A 19,416-nucleotide genomic window follows, 5' to 3' on the forward strand; every position below is an offset into this window, starting at 1 on the left:
TGGTCTCTATTTGTCCTTTAATTGGAGTGGTTATTCTATTTACATTTAATAATATTATTGAAAAGTAAGGATTTACTCCTGCCATTGTGCTGCTGTTTTCTGGTCTCCTCTTTCTTCTTTCTCTCTTCCTATCTTCCTTTTTGTGCAAGTGATTTTCTCTGGTGAAATGTTTTAATTTCTTGCTTTATTTTTTTGTGTATGTATCAGTTGTAAGTTTTCTGATTTAAGATTACCATGAAACTTGCATGTAACATCTTATAACCCATTATTGTAAGCTGATGCAACTTAATTCTGATTGCACAAACAAGAGAAAACTAATAAAATTCTACACTTTAACTTCACCCCTCATGCTCTTTAACTTTTTGTTTATATTCATATCTTTCATGTCTTATTATTCTGTCTCTGTCTTAAAAAGTTGTAGCTATTATATTTGACAGGTTTGTCTTTTATTCTTTCCACTGAAGATATGCATAGTTTATACACCACAATTACAATGATATAACACTCGTATTTGTCTGCGTACTTACTGTTACTAGTAAGTTTTGTCCTCAGATGATTTCTTATTGCTCATTATCATCCTTTTCTTTCAGACTGAAGAACTCATTTTTTTTTGTTTGTTTGTTTTTTTGTTTTTTTTTTTGAGACGGAGTCTCGCTCTGTCACCCAGGATGGAGTGCAGTGGCCGGATCTCAGCTCACTGCAAGCTCAGCCTCCCGGGTTCACGCCATTCTCCTGCCTCAGCCTCCCGAGTAGCTGGGACTACAAGCGCCCGCCACCTCGACAGGCGTATCACGAGGTCAGGAGATCCAGACCATCCTGGCTAACATGATGAAACCCCGTCTCTACTAAAAAAACACAAAAAATTAGCCAGGTAAAGAACTCATTTTAACAATTCTTGTAGGATATGTCTGGTGTTGATTAAATTCCTTAGCTTTTGTTTGGAAAAGTTTTTATTTCTTCTTCATGTTTGAGGGATATTTTCACTGGATATATCATTCTAGAAAAAAAGTTTTTTTTTTCCCCCCCTCAGGACTTGATATATGTCATGCCACTATCTTGACCAGTAAGATTTCCACTGAGGCATCTGCTGCCAGATCTTTTGTGTGTGTGTGTGTGTGTGTGTGTGTTTTCTTTCTCTTGCTGCATTTAGGGTCCTTTATCCTTAAACTTTAGAAATGTGATTATTATATGTCTTAAGACAGTTTTACTTGGGTTAAAACTGTTTGGTGTTCTATAACCTTCTTGTACTTTAAAACTGATTTTTTTTCTAGGTTTGGAAAGTTCTCACTTATTATCTCTTTGAATACATTTTCTACCCTCATGTCTCTCTCTATCTGCTTCCTCCTTAAGGCCAATAACTCTTAGATTTGCCCTTTTGAGGCTATTTTCTAGATCTTGTAGGTGTGCTTCCTTCGTTCTTATTTTTCTTTTGTCTCCTCTGACTGCGTATTTTCAAATAGCCTGTCTTCAGGCTCACTAATTCTTTCTTCTGCTTGATCAGTTCTGCTGTTTTAAACTTTCAGTACATTTTTCGGTTTGTCAAGTGAATTTTTTTTTTTTTTTTTTTTGAGGCAGAGTCTTGCTCTGTGGCCCAGGCTGGAGTGCAGACGCCAGATCTCAGCTCACTGCAACCTCTGCCTCCCGGGTTCACGCCATTCTCCTGCCTCAGCCTCCCGAGTAGCTGGGACTACAGGCGCCGCCACCTCGCCCGGCTAGTTTTTTATATTTTTAGTAGAGACGGGGTTTCACCCTGTTAGCCAGGATGGTGTCAATCTCCTGACCTCGTGATCCGCCCGTCTTGGCCTCCCAAAGTGCTGGGATTACAGGCGTGAGCCACCGCGCCCGGCCTGGTGAATTTTTTAATCTCCAGAATTTTTTTACTTGATTCTTTTTAATCATTTAAATCTCTTTGTTAAATGTGCAAAACAGCAGGAGTAAGTCCATACTTTTCAATAATAATATTAAATGTAAATAGACTAAACATTCCAATTAAAAGACAAACAGAGACCAAGTTGATTTTTTAAAAAAATGATCTGTTGTCTATAAGAAACACACTTCACTTATGAAGACAAAGACTGAAAATAAAGGGATGGAAAAGATATTTCATGTAAGTAGAAACCAAAAAAAGAGAAGGAGTAGATATACTTATATAAATTTATCTGATAGGACTCTAAATTTCTTCTCTGTGTTATCTTGAATTTTGTTCAACTACTTCAAAACAGCTATTTTCAACTCTCTGAAAGGTCACATGTCTCTGTCACTCTGTAATTGGTCACTGGTGTCTTATTGGGGAGGTCATGCTTTTCTGTATGGTCTTGACACTAGTGGTTGTTTGTTAACGTATTGTCACTGTAGAGTTAGGTATTTATTCTAATCTTGAATACAGTCTGGGCTTGCTGGTATCTGTGTTTCTCAAGGATGATTTCCAAGTATTCAAAGGGAATTGAGTGTTATAAACTAAGTCTTTGGTCTATAGGTGTATGAGGGGGCACCCCAAGCTCAGTAACACTGTGACTCTTATAGAACCGTAGAGGTACCATCTTGGTGGTCTTGGGTAAGATCCAGGAGAATTGTCTGGATTATTGGGAAGAGTCTCTTGTTCTCTTTCTTTAGTTTCCCTCAAACAAATGGAGTCTTTCTATGTTGAGCTGCCTGGAGTTGGAGAATAGGTGATGCAAGCACTCCTGTGGTCACGACTGCTAGGACTGTGGTGGGTTACACTTAAAGCCAGCTGTATTAGTCGGGGGTCTCTAGAAGAGATATTGGATATTGGAGATACACACACACACACACACACACACATGTGTATATACATATATACACATTATACACATACATATATACATATGTATGTATATACATATACGCATACATATATACATATATACACCCACCCACATACATATATATCCAATTAGTTATGTTATATATATATAATTTAAAGGTTATATGTATATGTGGGAGTTTACTAAGTATTAACTTACATAATCACAAGGTCCTACAATAAACTCTCTGCAAGCTTGAGGAGCAAAGAGAGCCAGTCTGAGTCTCAAAACTGAAGAAACTGGAGTCTGATGTCCAAGGGCAGAAAACATCAAGCACAGGAGAAAGATGTAGGCTGGGAGGCTAGACCAGTCTCGCCTTTTCACGTTTTTCTGCCTGCTTTATAGTTGCCAGAAGCTGATTAGATGGTGCCCACAAGATTAAGGGTGGGTCTGCCTTCCCCAGCCCACTGACTCAAATGTTAACCTCCTTTGGCAACACCCTCCCAGACACACCCAGGGTCAATACTTTGTATCCCCTTCGATCCAATCAAGTTGACACTCAGTATTAACCATCACATGTCCACAATTTGTCAACATGAACCTATACACATCTCCTGAGATCCTACATAATCTTCAAATAAAGACAATAATCAGGTCATAATTATGCCTAACATAATACAACTATCCTTCATACAACCAGAAACGCACCAATCCTCAACCCAAATGCTATTACGTAAAGTTAACAATAGTTAAATCCTAATATGAAGTCAATAAATCTTATGTCACATGATTAAGGAAAAGGAAATAAAATAACGATATTTCCTTAGTACAAGTGTATACATGCACAAACATGTTTTTAGCAAAAGGAGGAAACACTCATGACCATTACAGTCCCCATTTCTGCAGCCGGTCATGTGGATTTACTGTGTTAGTCCATTTTCATGCTGCTGATAATACACCCAAGACTGGGAAGAAAATGAGGTTTAATTGGATTTACAGTTCCACATGGCTGGGAAGGCCTCAGAATCATGGCGGGAGGTGAAAGGCACTTCTTACATGGCAGCGGCGAGAGAAAATGAAGAAGAAGCAAACCTCAGATAAACCCATCAGATCTCATGAGGCTTACTCACAAACACAAGAATAACATGTGAAAGACAGGCACCCATAATTCAATTAACTCCCCCTGGATCCCTCCCACAACATGTAGGAATTCTGAGAAATACAATTCAAATTGAGATTTCAGTGAGAACAAGGTCAAATCATATCATTCCATCTGTGGCCCATCCTGATCTCATGTCCTCACATTTCAAAACCAATCATGCTTTCCCAACAGTCCCTCAAACTCTTACCTCATTTCAGCATTAAACCAAAAGGGCACAGTCCAAAGTCTCATCTGAGACAAGGCAAGTCCCTTCTGCCTATGAGCCTATAAAACCAAAAGCAAGCTAGTTACTTCCTAGAGACAATGAGGGTACAGGCATTGGGTAAATACCGCCATTCCAAATGGGAGATGTTGGCTAAAACAAAGGGGTTACGGGGCCTATGCAAGTCCGAAATCCAGCGGTGCAAATTTTAAAGCTCCGAAATGATCTCCTTTGACTCTAGGTCACACCTCCAGGTCATGCTGACACAAGAGGTGGGTTCCCATGGTCTCGGGGCAGCTCTGCCCCTGTGGCTTTGCAGAGTACAGCCTCCCTCTCAGCTGCTTTCATGGGCTGACATTGAGTGTCTGTGGCTTTTCCAGGCACATGGTGGAAGCTGTCAGTGGATCTACCATTCTGGGGTCTGGAGTACGGTGGCCCTCTTCTTACAGCTCTGCTAGGCAGTGCCACAGTAAGGACTCTGTGCGGGGGCTCCTACACCACATTTCCCTTCTGCACTGTCCTGGCAGAGCTTCTCCATGAGGGCCTTACCCCTGCAGCAAACTATTGCCTGGGTCTCCAGGTGTTTCCATACATTTTCTGAAATGTATGCGGAGGTTACCAAACCTTGATTCTTGACTTCTGTGTACCTGCAGGCTCAACACCACGTGGAAGCTTCTAAAGCTTGGGGCTTCCACCCTCTGAAACCATAGCCCCAGATGTATGTTGGCCCCTTTCAGCCATGACTGGGGTGGCTGGGACTCATGGCATCAAGTCCCTAGGCTGCACACTGCATGGGGACCCTTGGCTCGGTCCATGAAACCACTTTTTCTTCCTAGGACTCCAGGTCTGTGATGGGAGGTGCTGCTGTGAAGGTTTCTGACATGGCGTGGAGACATTTTCCCCGTGGTCTTGGGGATTAACATTAGGCTCCTTGCTACTTATGCACATTTCTGCAGCCGGCTTGAGTTTCTTCCCAGAAAATGGGTTTTCCTTTTCTATCACATCGTCAGACTGCATATTTTCCAAAATTTTATGCTCTGCTTCCCTTATAAAACTGAATGTCTTTAACAGTATTCCAAGTCACTTCTTGACTGCTTTGCTGCTTAGAAATTTATTTCACCAGATACCCAAAATCATCTTTCTCAAGTTCAAAGTTTCACAAATCTCTAGGGCAGGGACAAAATGCCAGCAGTTTCTGTGCTAAAACATAACAAGAGTCATCTTTACTCCAATTCCTACCAAGTTCGTCATGTCCATCTGAGACCACTTCAGCTTGGACCTTATTATCGATATCGCTATCATCATTTTAGGCAAATCTATTCAACAAGTTTCTAAAGTTCCAAACTTTCCCACATATTCCTATCTTCTTCTGAACCCTCCAAACTGTTCAAACCCCTGCCTGTTGCCCAGTTCCAAAGCGGCTTCCACATTTTCAGGAATCTTTTTAGCAATGAGCCACTCTACTGGAATCAACTTACTGTATTGGTATGTTTTCATATGGCTAATAAAGACATACCTGAGACTAAGAAGAAAAAGAGGTTTAATTGAACTTATAGTTCCACATGGCTGGGAAGGCCTCAGAATCACTGCAGGAGGTGAAAGGTACTTCTTACATGGTAGCGGCAAGAGAAAATAAGAAGAAGCAAAAGCAGAAACTCCTGATAAACCCATCAGATCTTGTGAGACTTATTCACTATCACAAGAATGGCACAGGGAAGATCAGCCCCCATGACTCAATTACCTCCCCCTGGGTCCCTCCCATGACATGTGGGAATTCAGGGAGATATAATTCAAATTGAGATTTGGGTGGGGACACAGCCAAACCATATCACCAGCACAATACTGGGTCTCTCTCATCCCATATTTACGTCAACTATTTCCTGACTACCACTGAGTTTTATTCAAGCATCAAGGGCTCTTTTGTCAGTAGGTGATGAATCCTGCCAAGACCGGGTCTTTCCCTTCAGTCCATCAGGTTCCCTTTTGGCTTGAGGTGAGCATCCAGGAGCTAGGGCCTGGACTCAGCAGCCTTAAGAGTCTGTTTGATGTTTTATTTTACTGGGGCTGAGCTGGCACCCACGTTGCAAGACAAAGTCTTCTTTACTTTTCCTTCTACGTTCCTCAAGCAGAAAGGGTCTCTCCCCATGGCCACCACAGCTGGCAATGTACTGGGTGACACCTGAAACCAACACAATACTGGGTCTTGCCCAAGGCCTAGGGAGACTGCTGTCTGGCTACCACTGATGTTTATTCAAGACTCCAGGTCTCTTTCGTCTGCAGTTGGAGAATTCTGCCAGGACTGGGTCTTTCCTTTCAGGTCAGTGGGTTCCCTTCTGACTTAGGGTGGTTCGAGCTATATCCTGGAATAGGGGGGCCTCAGGACTCTGCTTAGTGCTTTATTTCACTGTGGCTGAGCTGGTATCCAAATTAGAAGACAAAATCCTTTTTACTCTTCCCTCTCTTCCTTGAGCTATGAGTTCTGCTGCCTGGAGTTGTGGGAGGGGTAATGTAATCACTTCCTTGCCTGTCCCATCATGTCCTGCTGAGTCACGTGCACCCAAAGTTCCCTGGCTCTGAGCCAACCACAGCACTAGACTTGCCTAGGAGTTGCAGTGCTTGTGGTCTATACTACCTTTCAAGTTAATTTATCCCCCAGAGAACTTTAGCCTGCAGTGGTAGGGCTTAACAGAATTCAGGTTCTGACCGCTGGAATGGACAATTCCCCTTTCGGTAGGGTTGTTCTAATTCTTCTTTGATGGGCACCAGGCAATTTTGCCCCTGTGCCAGGGCAGCACTGAGTTCCAGTGCAAAGTCCCACAATCACTTTGCTCTCCCTCTCCTCCCACAAGTGCAAACATTCTCTCTCCACATCACACTGTGCTCCTGGGGGATGTGGAAGAGGTCCTGTAGGTGATTCAAGGCTGTCTTTCCTATCCTTTTCCGTGCCTCTTACTTTGATATGATGGTAAAACCAGATACTTGTTACTGCTGACCTGATTTATGGTTCTTATGAAGGTTCTTTCTTGTGTGGACAGTTGTTCAATTTGGCGTTCCTGTGGTGGTGACAATTGCTGGAGGGCTCTGTTTAGTCATCTTACTCCATCTTTTCCGTGAAAGTATTATTTATGTTTTAAAGTGCAAATAACAATATATTGTGGGACTTAAAGCATATCTAGTAGTAAAATATAATAAGGTAAGAGGATGTATAAATAGAATTATGCAGTGGTGAGGTTTACACAGTGTTCTTGGGTTAGTAAAATATTTAAAGGCAATGATGATAAAGAAATGTGTTGTGAACTTCAGAACACACACACTATAAAAATTTAGTTAAATGTTAATATGGAAGATAAAACATAACATTAAAAGAGTGCTTCAGTCAGCCGAGTGCGATGGCTCATGCCTGTAATCCCAACACTTTGGGAGGCCAAGATGGGTGGATCAGGAGGTCAGGAGATTGAGACAACCCTGGCTAACATGGTGAAACACCATCTCTACTAAAAATACAAAAAAGTTAGCTGGGCATGGTGGTGGGCACCTGTACTCCCAGCTACTTGGGAGGCTGAGGCAGGAGAATGGTGTGAAGTCAGGAGGTGGAGCTTGCAGTGAGCTGAGATGGTGCCACTGTACTCCAGCCTGGGTGACAGAGTGAGACTACATCTCAAAAAAAAAAAAAAAAAAAAAGGCTTCACTCAAAAGCAGATAATAAAATAGGAATAAAGAAACAAAGATTAGAACAAAAAGAAAATAAACAGCATGTTGGTATTTTAAAAAACCCAAATGTCAGTTACTATATTAAATGTAAATGAAATAAACACTACATTTAAAAGGTAAATATGGTAAGACTGAGTAAAAAAGAAAGACCTACTACATTCTGCTTATAAGATGGAAATATTAATTATAAAGATGCAGGCAGGTTAAAAATAAAACAATTGAAAAATGCATGCCATGTAAACAGTTGGACTATAAAAACTGAAAGGATTATAATAATATCAGATAATATAAATGTTAAGGCAAATATAATTACTAGAAAAAAGAGAGACATTTTATAACAATAAAAGTATTAACATATTAATAATATTTAATAATTCCAAGCATGAATGCACTGAACAATAGAGCTTCGAAATACATGGAGTCAAAGTTGACCAAAAAAGGGTCAAATAGACAAATCAACAATCACAGTTGTGTACTTTAGTGCTCTTTTCCCTGTAATCAGTAAAATAAGTAGGCAGAAAAAAACTAATACAAATGTAAAAGACGCGAAGAGCACTATCAAACAACTTGATTTAATTGACATTTACAGAACACTATGTATTACTGACAGACAAATCTCCATGGTTCTTTTATATTTCTATATGTCTTTCTAGCAGAGAAACTGATTGTCTTCGTCCTGGAATAGCTTTCAAAGATGTGTATATAACAAACAGACTTGATACAATGCAAAAGGCAGACATGCTTATTGCCATTATACAATAATCCAATTCTCTACGCTCAAGGTTTCTCTCCTATAACACAACCCATAGCATGTGCCTTTTTCAAATTATCTGGGGCCTCAGACAGTAGTACACAGGCTGATACTCTGACCACTGCTTTTGCTATGAGTAATAAATTAAACTTTGTCTCTGACAGAGGAGTCTCTTGCCTTCAGTCAGCACTCACAAATCTGTAGTGTGCTTGTTAGCTTGAAAGTTGGATAAAATCTCGCTGCTTCACAATTCTTGACACATCTAAAAAGTACAAATATACATTATTTTTAAATGGACATGAAACCTTCACCAAAGTAGACAACGTTGGGTCTTTTAAAAAATGACAGTAAAATAAAAGAATTTAACTCATACTCTCTGACTACAGTTATGTTAAATTAGAAGTCAATAACAATAAGACAGCATGTAAGTTTACAAATATTGGGGAGTTAACTTACTAATTCATAACTTGTGTGTCAAAAATAAATAAAAAGGAAAATTAGGAAATATTTCTAACTACATGAAAGTGAAAATACAACATATCAAACTTTGTTGGATGCACTAGAAGGAGTATTTAGAGAGAACTGAGGGTTAGCAATGTTTATGTAAGAAAAAAAGAAAGCTGTTAAGTCTGATATAAGATCCCATGCTAAAAAGACCGGGGCAAACAAAAACAAAATAAATAGTACCAAAGTAAATGGATGATCAAAAATCGAACATTAGAGAAGGCATCAATGGCACAGAAACTGGGCAAACAGAAACACCAACGAAGTCAACCAACTCTTGTTTTGCTCACCATTAGTACACTTGGTGCCCTGATGTATGGTCACTCTGGGTCACTTTTCCCTTGCAGAGAAGAGGAACAGTACATTTTGCATTTCGGGTGATAGGAAAGTCTTCGTGTATGAGGTGGAACACACTGAGATTCAAATGAGACAATGATTCCGTAGTCAGCAATTAAAACCCAATATTAGACGGTGGTCACATAATTTTTTCAGGTATACATTTGTGATGGACATAACATTCGTGATAGTATCTGTCTTATTCTCTAAATTTGGTTCTCGAAATATGACTAGGTTGATATGCTGAGGCAGTGAGGCAGTGAACCTGGCTACAGTCTATCACTAGGTTTTTCTCGTTCTACTTGCCACTATCTATGTGACATGGCCTAAAATATTTACTATATTTAATTCACATTTCCCCAATCTACAAAATAGGAATAATAGTATTTCTCCAATTAAATCACTTTGAGTATTGTATAATAATTTTCACAAGCCTCGGTGGTGGTGATGATAATGATGATGATGATGATAGTGATGATAATGATTATTACTTACTGTTAGTGTACCATAAAATCAGATGCATGAGTAAATTGAAGTAATAGGTAAATTAGTTAAAATCGAAGTTTGTAGAAACAAAAGCAAGTGGAATAGTGTCAGTATATTTTTCTCTTCAGGTTACTACTGACATTTAAATATTCCCAGTTCCTTGGTGATGAATATTCGGGTCATTGTAAATACTTTAATCTCAAGGCTAAAACTTCTCTAATTTTCATAATATTTTATTTTTTATCTATTCTCAGGACTTTTTCATATTTTTCATGCCTATGTTCATACACTGTGTCTCAAGACCACTTCTATCACTCATACATATAAAAGACATAGAGAAATGTCATTTTTTGCTATTCTTGCCCACCATATTCTACAAAGAAGGAGTTCTTTCAGCAAGGAAGAAAAGTTAAGTATCTTGTTAGGCAATTGGCAACTTGTTACCAGCAGTCTGCGCCACAGCCGGTTTTAGTAATTTTTGACTGCTCGGTACAGAAAAGCACAACTCCTTTACTTAATCTCAGCAATCATAACTGACTATGTTAGAAAAATGTAACAGCTTGAAGTGGATTGATTAAAAAAATTAGAACTAATAACCTTACATAAAAGCAGCAGAAATTTTAAAGGCAACTAGAATAATATGCTTTGCAGTGACAGAGATGTGAAAAATTATTATCTAGAGAGAAAGGAAAATATCATTAAAGTTTACAGGATTTTCAGTGAGGTAGTACCCAGCATTCTAATATGAGTAAAAATGAAGCTTACCAACAAATTTAGAATGAAGATAGGAGAGGCTAGAGGCTGTCTCAGAAGGTATGAGTTTCCTGTTACTAGACGTGATGAAGGGTTGACTAATGACCAGTAGGAATAGAATTTAAGGTGTAGACAGACAGATTGCTAAACCAGGTGATCATTATGATTCCATTCTCATCTTCAGATTATTTGATTACAGAGAAAGAGGACATGAGGGGCTAATCAGCTAAGTATGTAGCTTAAAGTACAGTATTCTTTGCTTTCAACTTTTTCAGCAAATTAATAAAAATATACTTATTCATTTTAATCACTCACCAAATAATCTAAATTATGTAACTAAACTGAAAGTCATAAGGCATGACGATACTTTTGGCTACAGATATTTGTTCTGACTATACTTTTCATTTCAGGAGAGAATTAATCGTGACTATTTAACTTGCTATACAAATGTATCTCAAAATGCTTAAATTATAAAAGGATCTATGCTTATAGTTTAAAAGTTTCAGAGAAATAACACATAGTTTAATGAAGTCTCTGGCCTACTCTGTATTTCAGTTTTATTTTCAAACTGGTGTCCCTCAGAGTGAAAAACCAATGGCACATCCACAAAGCACATCTTTAGGAGGTGATGGACATCCAGTTCTGAATTATCTTCACAAATGCCAACTTTTGTGATCATTTGGTTAATCTTGAACTAATCTCAGCAGCCGGGAAAAAGCCAGGTATTAATAGAATTGGTCCTAGATTGCTATAGCCATTTGCTGTATAGATTGCTGTGACACTAGGTATAATAAGGAGTTTGGGATTACCCTGACGAATTGGGTAGACCACGCAAGGTCTACCCAATCCCACCCAAATCACACTGCTGCTTCATAATGGAGAATGTTTGGAATGGTTGTTGGGGAGATAACCACAATGTTGATTAGTGAAGTAAAAAACACTTCAAATTGTTCTGAGTACATGTGAAAAGACATGATGTTATGCTCTTATCTTCAAAGGGTTATGAAAGACACTGGAAGATATTAAAATTGTCAGTTCTACAAATCACAATTTATTGCCAACCACCTTACAATTATTGCATCCACAAAACTTTTATATCCAGTGATAGAGGTAACTGATACATTGTTTGAGCGTCGGTGAATAGAGGTTACAAATTCTATTGAGCCTTCAAAATACGTTTAAAATTACCAAAGCTCAGTCCAACATTCACACGCTTTGGAAAAACAGATTCGAATGTCCGGTGATGCTTGTGGTCACAATGGTTGTCAAATAAGCAACTCAAAGAAGAAAAACAACATTTTTTTGACCAAGAATAATCCTCACATAAAACTCTATTAATCCTTAGAGATAGATATCTTCTTTGGGATTTCTGTCACTGCCTTCCATGAGTTTAATCTAAAATGAAGGATTCTAACTGACACATGCTTTCAATACTCTTGGTCTTTTCCACATATCTTCAAGAAATAGCTACTATCATTTCTCACTCTATCTTTCTTGAGTTTCACAGAAATTGCTGCCAAATGACAAAAGAGAAACACAGGAACTCAATCATCTTTGTATTGAATATTTTCTATATAAATTGGTTTTGGAGCATGAGTTATTGTGCCCAATGCCAGTAATATCACAGGAAACTCTCATTATTAAATGGCAGAGAGCCATAAATTGTGTCCTGTGATGAAAAAGTTATTAGAGGGAGTTTCAATGTTTCTTTTTAATATACATGTGTGTTTACCTAATGCTTTGAAATTTGGAAATGTATAGTTATCATTTCAGAGTATTATTTGCTATTTTTCCAATAGTTTTAAAAGTTATTTAAATATTGCAATATATATGTATATTAGACATATTTTATATAAAATACATGATGCAATAGGAAAGACTAAGAAAGCTCTAGATTACATCTTAGCTCCAATATTTAATGTGAAGTAAACTTGAATAATCACATCATTATGGAATCTTAGTTTTCTCATGAGTAAAATATTCCATATTTTGATAGTGTCGTTGTGGGCATCAGTGAAATAAATTATAAGTCATAGTACTTAGTCATTGTAAACATATATTAATTCTACCCTTGATATAACTAACAGGGCTATTGTAAAAACACATGAAAGAAAATATATAAATGAGAGTACTATGACAATAATTATATTATTAATAATATTATTTACAACTATTACCTCAATCAGTGATATTTGCCCCAGAACTTGTCTGGAACTATGGGGAAAATCAGTGTTGCGGATTTTCTTATGACAACATGAGATTGTTGCAATAGAGAAAATGTCAGCAGTGTATGTCTAGCCAGAAAAGTTCCAGAGATAAATCCCCTGTCTCCATTCACCATTTATATTTTTCTGCTGGATTTGAAAGAGATCAAATCAAGTCAAGTATGGGATGAAAGCAGCAAAGAGCTGGAGATGCTGTGCTTGTTAAGGAATTGTCACAGTGAGGGATGAAGGACTCCTTGGTAGAGTCTGTGGAGACAAGAGGCCTGGCTGGTATCTAAAGCGAGGATGTGGGAGTGGAGCAGAGAGAAGGGACAGCAGGACAAGACTGTTGGGTGTTCTCTGCCTTTTCTCAGATGAGAGAAGGAGAGAAGGATGAAGAAATTAATCAACAAGCTTAGATTGCCCCTCAAGAAAAGGAGAATAGGGAAGGAGAGAACTCTGAAATTAATTAGTTATTCAGAAAGAAACTTTTATGTGAAAAGGAAATAAATACGTTTATTATCTAGATTGTTTCCTCCTGCTGAAAGAAATGGGTCTTTGAAAATTATGTTCAATACAGTAAGAGGAAAATAAAGTTCTATTTTTAAATATCTAAGTTGTGTGGACTTTTATTATGACGAATTTTAAAGCTGCTATGCAACGTTTCCAAGTTTATAAAACAGCCTTTAGTGAATTTTTCTATTTCCAATTTATATTAAATAAAATATAATATCTTAAATAAAATTACATGATTGTCATTCATAGCTTTTGATCACTATGAGATAGTCAATAACTTTAGTCACCCTATATTGTTTTAACCTTTGAAATTCAAAAATAATAAAAATAACTTACCTGTACATTTCCTATCCACTAGACCCATAGAAAGTTGTTGATGTTTGACCATGTTTGAACTGGAAAAATGGCAATTTCATATAGTAGAACTTAATACCTGGGCCTCTGGGACACTCCAGGTTGGAAACCTCCAGAATAGATGATAAAAAATGTTGGTAAGGTGCGTAGGAAGATGTGTTTAGCAAGAAACATAAGATGAATGTAAAATAGAAAATAATTTTTGAAAATCATTAGATCTGCAAGACATATACTCATGATTATCACAATTTAATTTAATTTTCAAGTATAGTCTGCTTTACAGAGAACAAAAAGATTTTTTTCTGATATTGCTGTTTTAATTAAAGACTACTTAAATTTTTAACAAACTTTTTTGAAAATTTTAGTTCACGTAATACTTACAGTTGACCAAAACCTGCTGGTTACTTTTATACTAACTTCTATCTATTATAAATGAAAGCGATGTCCAAACCAGCCCTAAACTTAGCATGTGCGTGTGTTCTAAAGAGAAGCTGTTAAAGACTCATCTATTGGAAATGAAATGTTCATTAGTGTAAATAAAGTGGAATTTTATAAAGTGCACAAATGAAAATGACAGTTCAGGTAGAAAGAAGGAGAATATTTTGGGCATCTGGGCCAGCCCTGTCCTTTTATATTATATCACACTATATAATTCTGTTTTTTTGTTGTTTATTTTGCTTCCAAATTCAAATGTCACATTTTGTATTCTTAAAAGCTTTCATTTTCTGAGGTACATAGGGAAGTAAACCATTGTGGCCACTCCTTTCTTAGCCTGTGTTCACTTGCCAAGTCTAAGTACAGTAGATAGTAAGAAAGATTATCGTTACTAATATTAACCTTCGCTGATGAACAGCAGTTTGGAAGAGCTGTTTCCTTTAATGGGGATTATTGAATTTTATACAATTTCAGCAGCTGGAAGAAAAATAATTTTTTAACTGTTTTTCCTTAATGCCCTTCTGCAAAGGTCTCTCTTGACTTACATGGAATTCTAGGTCAATATCCTCTTAGGAACAGTCACAGCATCATGCTATAGGGTGACTCTCCTATGTGTGGGAAAGTCTCAGAAATCCTGAGTACCAGTTGCTTCCTAAATCTGGTAGAGAAAATTGGATTTCACATATTCTGCCCCTCTGTAATGTACTAAGGACAGAAAAGTGTATGATCAATCTTGAAAGCATTCCAGAGGAATCGTGTGGTGATGTTGTATTCATGATCTGTTGACATCTCATATGAATTTGGGATGCCATAGTGATTCTCAGTGCAAATGTATTAATATCTGGCAACTGGGATAATTTAATATTTAAATCTATATCATTCTAGTCTGTGTTTCTATACCAGAGCCGTTGCATTCCTCTTGCTTACAAAACATTCCTATGTACAGCATCATGATCTGGTTAAAAATCCAAAGAAACAACTGTTTTACGTTTACTCCCAAACACAGTATCACAGCATTTAGTTGTTTAGCTACATCAAACAATGACATCATCGGGTTTCTTTAATCTGCAGGTGCATGCTGTTGAGATTCAAAAGTCCAGCTCATTTGAGTTATTACCAAAAAAAATCCAGTTGTTTAAAACCTTGTGCTATTTTGGCCTTGTTGGGAGTTTTTGTGGGGATTTTGTTTGTCATGGGAAATGAAATTATTATAGTATTCTCATGGCAAAAACATCTTTCTTAAATTATTGCAGATACTATTAGCTATGGGTTTTGTCACAGAAAACCTGGAACTGGATACCTGGAATTGGATTAGTAAAAAAGATGGTAGACATATCTGCTTAGAGACAATATGTGAGTAAGCCAAGAAATGATGTCAGATAGGGTGCAGGGACATAGAAGAATCTTAAGAAAATTAATATCTAACATTCTTTTTAGACTTCTTTCCTATTTTGGATAGACTGAGTTCCTCCTCATTTAATCTTAAACATCGAATACCTGCTACATGCAATGGCCTTGCATTATCTGTTCTTTGGAGAATAAAGGATAAGGTCTTGTATTAGTCTGTTTTCACACTGCTGATAAAGACATACCCTAGACTGGGTACTTTATAAAGAAAAAGAGGTTTAATGAACTCACAGTTCCATGTGGCTGGGGAGGCCTCACAATCATGTTGGAAGGTGAAAGGCATGTCTTACATGGCAGAAAGCAAGAGAGAATGAGAACCAAGTGAAAGGGATTTCCCCTTATAAAACCATCAGATCTCATGAGACTTATTCGCTACCATGAGAACAGTATGAGGGAACCTGCCCCATGATCAATTATCTCCCACTGGTCCCTCCCACAGCACATGAGAATTGTGGGAGCTGCAATTCAAGATGAGATTTGGGTGAGGACACAGCCAAACCACATGAAGCCTTGTGTGGGGAATAGTGATCAAAATAGTTACATGTACATTCTTTTACATGTAAAAGAATGAAAGTTTTAAATGGTAACATTAGAAGTGGTAAACTGGAGAGAAGGAAAACTAGCCAAACTAATTATCTTCTAACTTGCAATAAAGGCCAGGGTCTGAGATGGGAAGTGAGGAAGAAACGTTTGGAGGAATGAAAGAACTGAGATGGATTGTAGGAAGAATGAATTATTAGAAAAAGAGCTATCAGCTGCTTAGGGTTTGCAGGGTTTCAGGAGTTAACCCCAGGAAAGCTGGTTAATCTTGGATGGAAAGAGGGAAACTTCACACACTTAATTATAGCATTCTTCTCAGGAAGGTGTAATTCTTATTGAGGAAACAGTCAGGGAGCCATTTATTGACATCAGACGGGTGTCTTCAACTTTAAAATAAAGCTTGGAAACAAAATATGATAGATTTTACATCATTGGTGACCAGAGGTGACCAAGAGGAAATTGCTTCACTTTGGACTGAGCAGAAATGTAAGGAGGAGAAATGAGGATTAAAGGTTGCAGAGAAGCAGGCAAAGGGTAGTGTGGGGGAAAGACAATTTCTTGAGTATGCTCCACGTGTTGGACACTATATGAGATATTTTGTCCATGTTGTATATCTAATCTTCACAACCACAGCTCTGTTAATAGATATTTTATCTCCATTGAATAAGTTAAGCATTAAGTAATTTGGACAATATTATGTACACAGTAAGTAAAGGTTGTTGGATTTAATATAATATTGGCTTCTTTTAATAGAAGGCTAGCACATTATGAAACAGACAAAACAAAGCAAAGAAACAGAGAGAAAGAAAAACTGGATAGGATATCTGCAACTGGATTAGCAAAAAAATGGTAGACATATCTGCTTAGAGATAGTATGTGAGTAGCCGAGAAATGATGCCAGACAGGGGATAGGGGCATGCATGGTAGAAGAATCCTAAGAAAAATAATGTCTAATAATCTTTTAGACTTCTTTTCTATTTTGGACATACTGAATTCTTCCTCATTTAATCTTAAACATTGAGTATCTATTACATGCAATGGTCTTGCATTATCGGTTCTTTGGAGAATAAAGGATAAGTCTTTGTGTGGGGAATAGTGATCAAAAGGAGTACAGCAGCTGTCAGCAGTTGTATTTCAAAGGACTGTAATCCCCTGGGGGAATCGTGAAAAATCTTAGAATTCAGAATATCCCTCCATATACACAACATAGATCTGACTTATTTAATTTAGAAATTTATAGAAATGAACCCAGAAGACTGGAGGATTTAGGGAAAGACAAATTAAATGTATTTCCCTTTTACATTTCTACTTTAAATTGATTTTCTAGTTGAAAACTGTATAGAGCAAATGCTGAGAGCCTAATGCATCTTCCTTCTGGAAGATTAGAAATAGAGGTCTATAAATAGCATAACTAGGAGGATAAAATTGTATATTTATGAGAGAGGTCTTGAAACCTGTTAGCCATCTATACTGTCATGTATAATTAAAGTAATAATTAAAGTAGGTTGTCTGTGTTCATTAGGAAAATTCATCTAACATGTGCACATAACTCATGATAACAGTGAGCAGCTTTGCTCCCTTAAACAGTATCCTATAGGCTAGCTATAACTTGGAAACATATTTCATTTGCTCTCTACAGTGTTTTATAATATTTAAAAATTGATTTCCAATATTTATACACTGTGAGATTTCAAAGAACATTATGGAATTTTGGCCTTTCCTGAAAAATGTGAACCACTGAAGTCTAATCCACAAATTTATGTTTTTGTTTAATCCCTGCAGACATCTGAACTATACTTAGGAAAAGAAAATCTCTGTTTAGCTCCAAATCTTTGTTTATTTACTATTTTTTTTTTTTTTTTGAGAAGGAGTTTCACTCTTATTGCCCAGGCTGGAGAGCAATGGTATGATCTCAGCTCACTGCAACCTCCACCTCCCATGTTCAAACGAATTTCCTGCCTCAGCATCCTGAGTAGCTGGAATTACAGGCACCCACCACCACATCCGGCTAATTTTTTGTATTTTTAGTAGAGACTGTGGTTCACTATGTTGGCCAGGCTGGTCTCGAACTCCTGACCTCAGGTGATCCACCCACCTTGGCCTCTCAAAGTGTTAGGATTTCAGGCGTGAGCCACCGCGCTTGGCCCCAAATCTTCGTTTTAAAATAATTTCAACTTTTATTTTAGATTCAGGGAGTACATGTGCAGGTTTGTTACATGGGTATATTGCGTGATGCTGAGGTTTGGGGTATAAATGATCCTGTCACCCAGGTAGTAAGCATAGGTACACAATAAGTAGTTTTTCAGTCCATGCCCTCTCCCCTCCCTCCTTTGTCTAGTAGTCTCCAGTGTCTATTGCTTCCATATTTACGTCTGTGTGCACCCAAATGCTTAGTTCCTACTTATAAGGGAGAACATGTGGTATTTGGTTTTCTGTTCCTGTGTGAATTAGCTTAGGATAGTGGCCCCCAGATGCATCCATGTTGCTACAAAGGACATGATCTTATTCTTTTTTATTAGTCCCAAATCTTGATAGACCACAGTGGTTATGGGAGTATCGTTCTCTCTCCTCTCTTTTCTCTGGCTCATTCGACCTCAGGAAATGACTGGAGAAGTCAAGAGTGATACAAAGATTTAGCAAAAATATCTTGTGTAAGAAATCAGGAAAGATGTTAAGGTTTGAAGGAGCAGATACAAAGCAGAGGAAAGGAGGATGGGATTCTAGAGATCACATATAAAAAATTACTAGTAAAAATTCCCTACAGGTGAATATATTTGATGGGTTTAAATAAAAGATGCCTAATATTAGATTCTGAGGTATTTTTTGACTGCCCAGTAATATAATTCTCTACATTTTGTCCTAAATCTTGTATAAGATCCCTATTCACACAGTCTCAGAATGGTAAGCATTTTGGAAATGAAGGCAATGGAACATTTTTCCTTGGTCAGCAAATACATATACATGCAGAAGGAAAACCAAGGTGAACAACAGCAGATGAAGGAATTTGAGCGGAATTGTTTCCCTCCGCCCCTGCTGCATATTGGGAGATTGCACTCCCTGCATCTCTTGAAATGGAAAATTAGACTTATTTTCTTTTATATTCAATGTGAACCCCGAAAACTGAGGGAACAAAGGCCCTGACAAGAGTCTGACAAAGGAGTTGCAGTAGTTAAAACATTCTGTTAACAAACTTAAAACATGAGGGGCTTCTTTAACTTGATACCTTCTTACGGAGTGGCTGTTCCCTAAGTCTGACAGAAAGCAATTTGTCAGGAATAATTTTTGTCAGC

This window comes from Trachypithecus francoisi, unplaced genomic scaffold (genome assembly GCF_009764315.1).
Source record: "Trachypithecus francoisi isolate TF-2019V2 unplaced genomic scaffold, Tfra_2.0 Lachesis_group0, whole genome shotgun sequence".
Lineage (NCBI taxonomy): Eukaryota > Metazoa > Chordata > Mammalia > Primates > Cercopithecidae > Trachypithecus > Trachypithecus francoisi.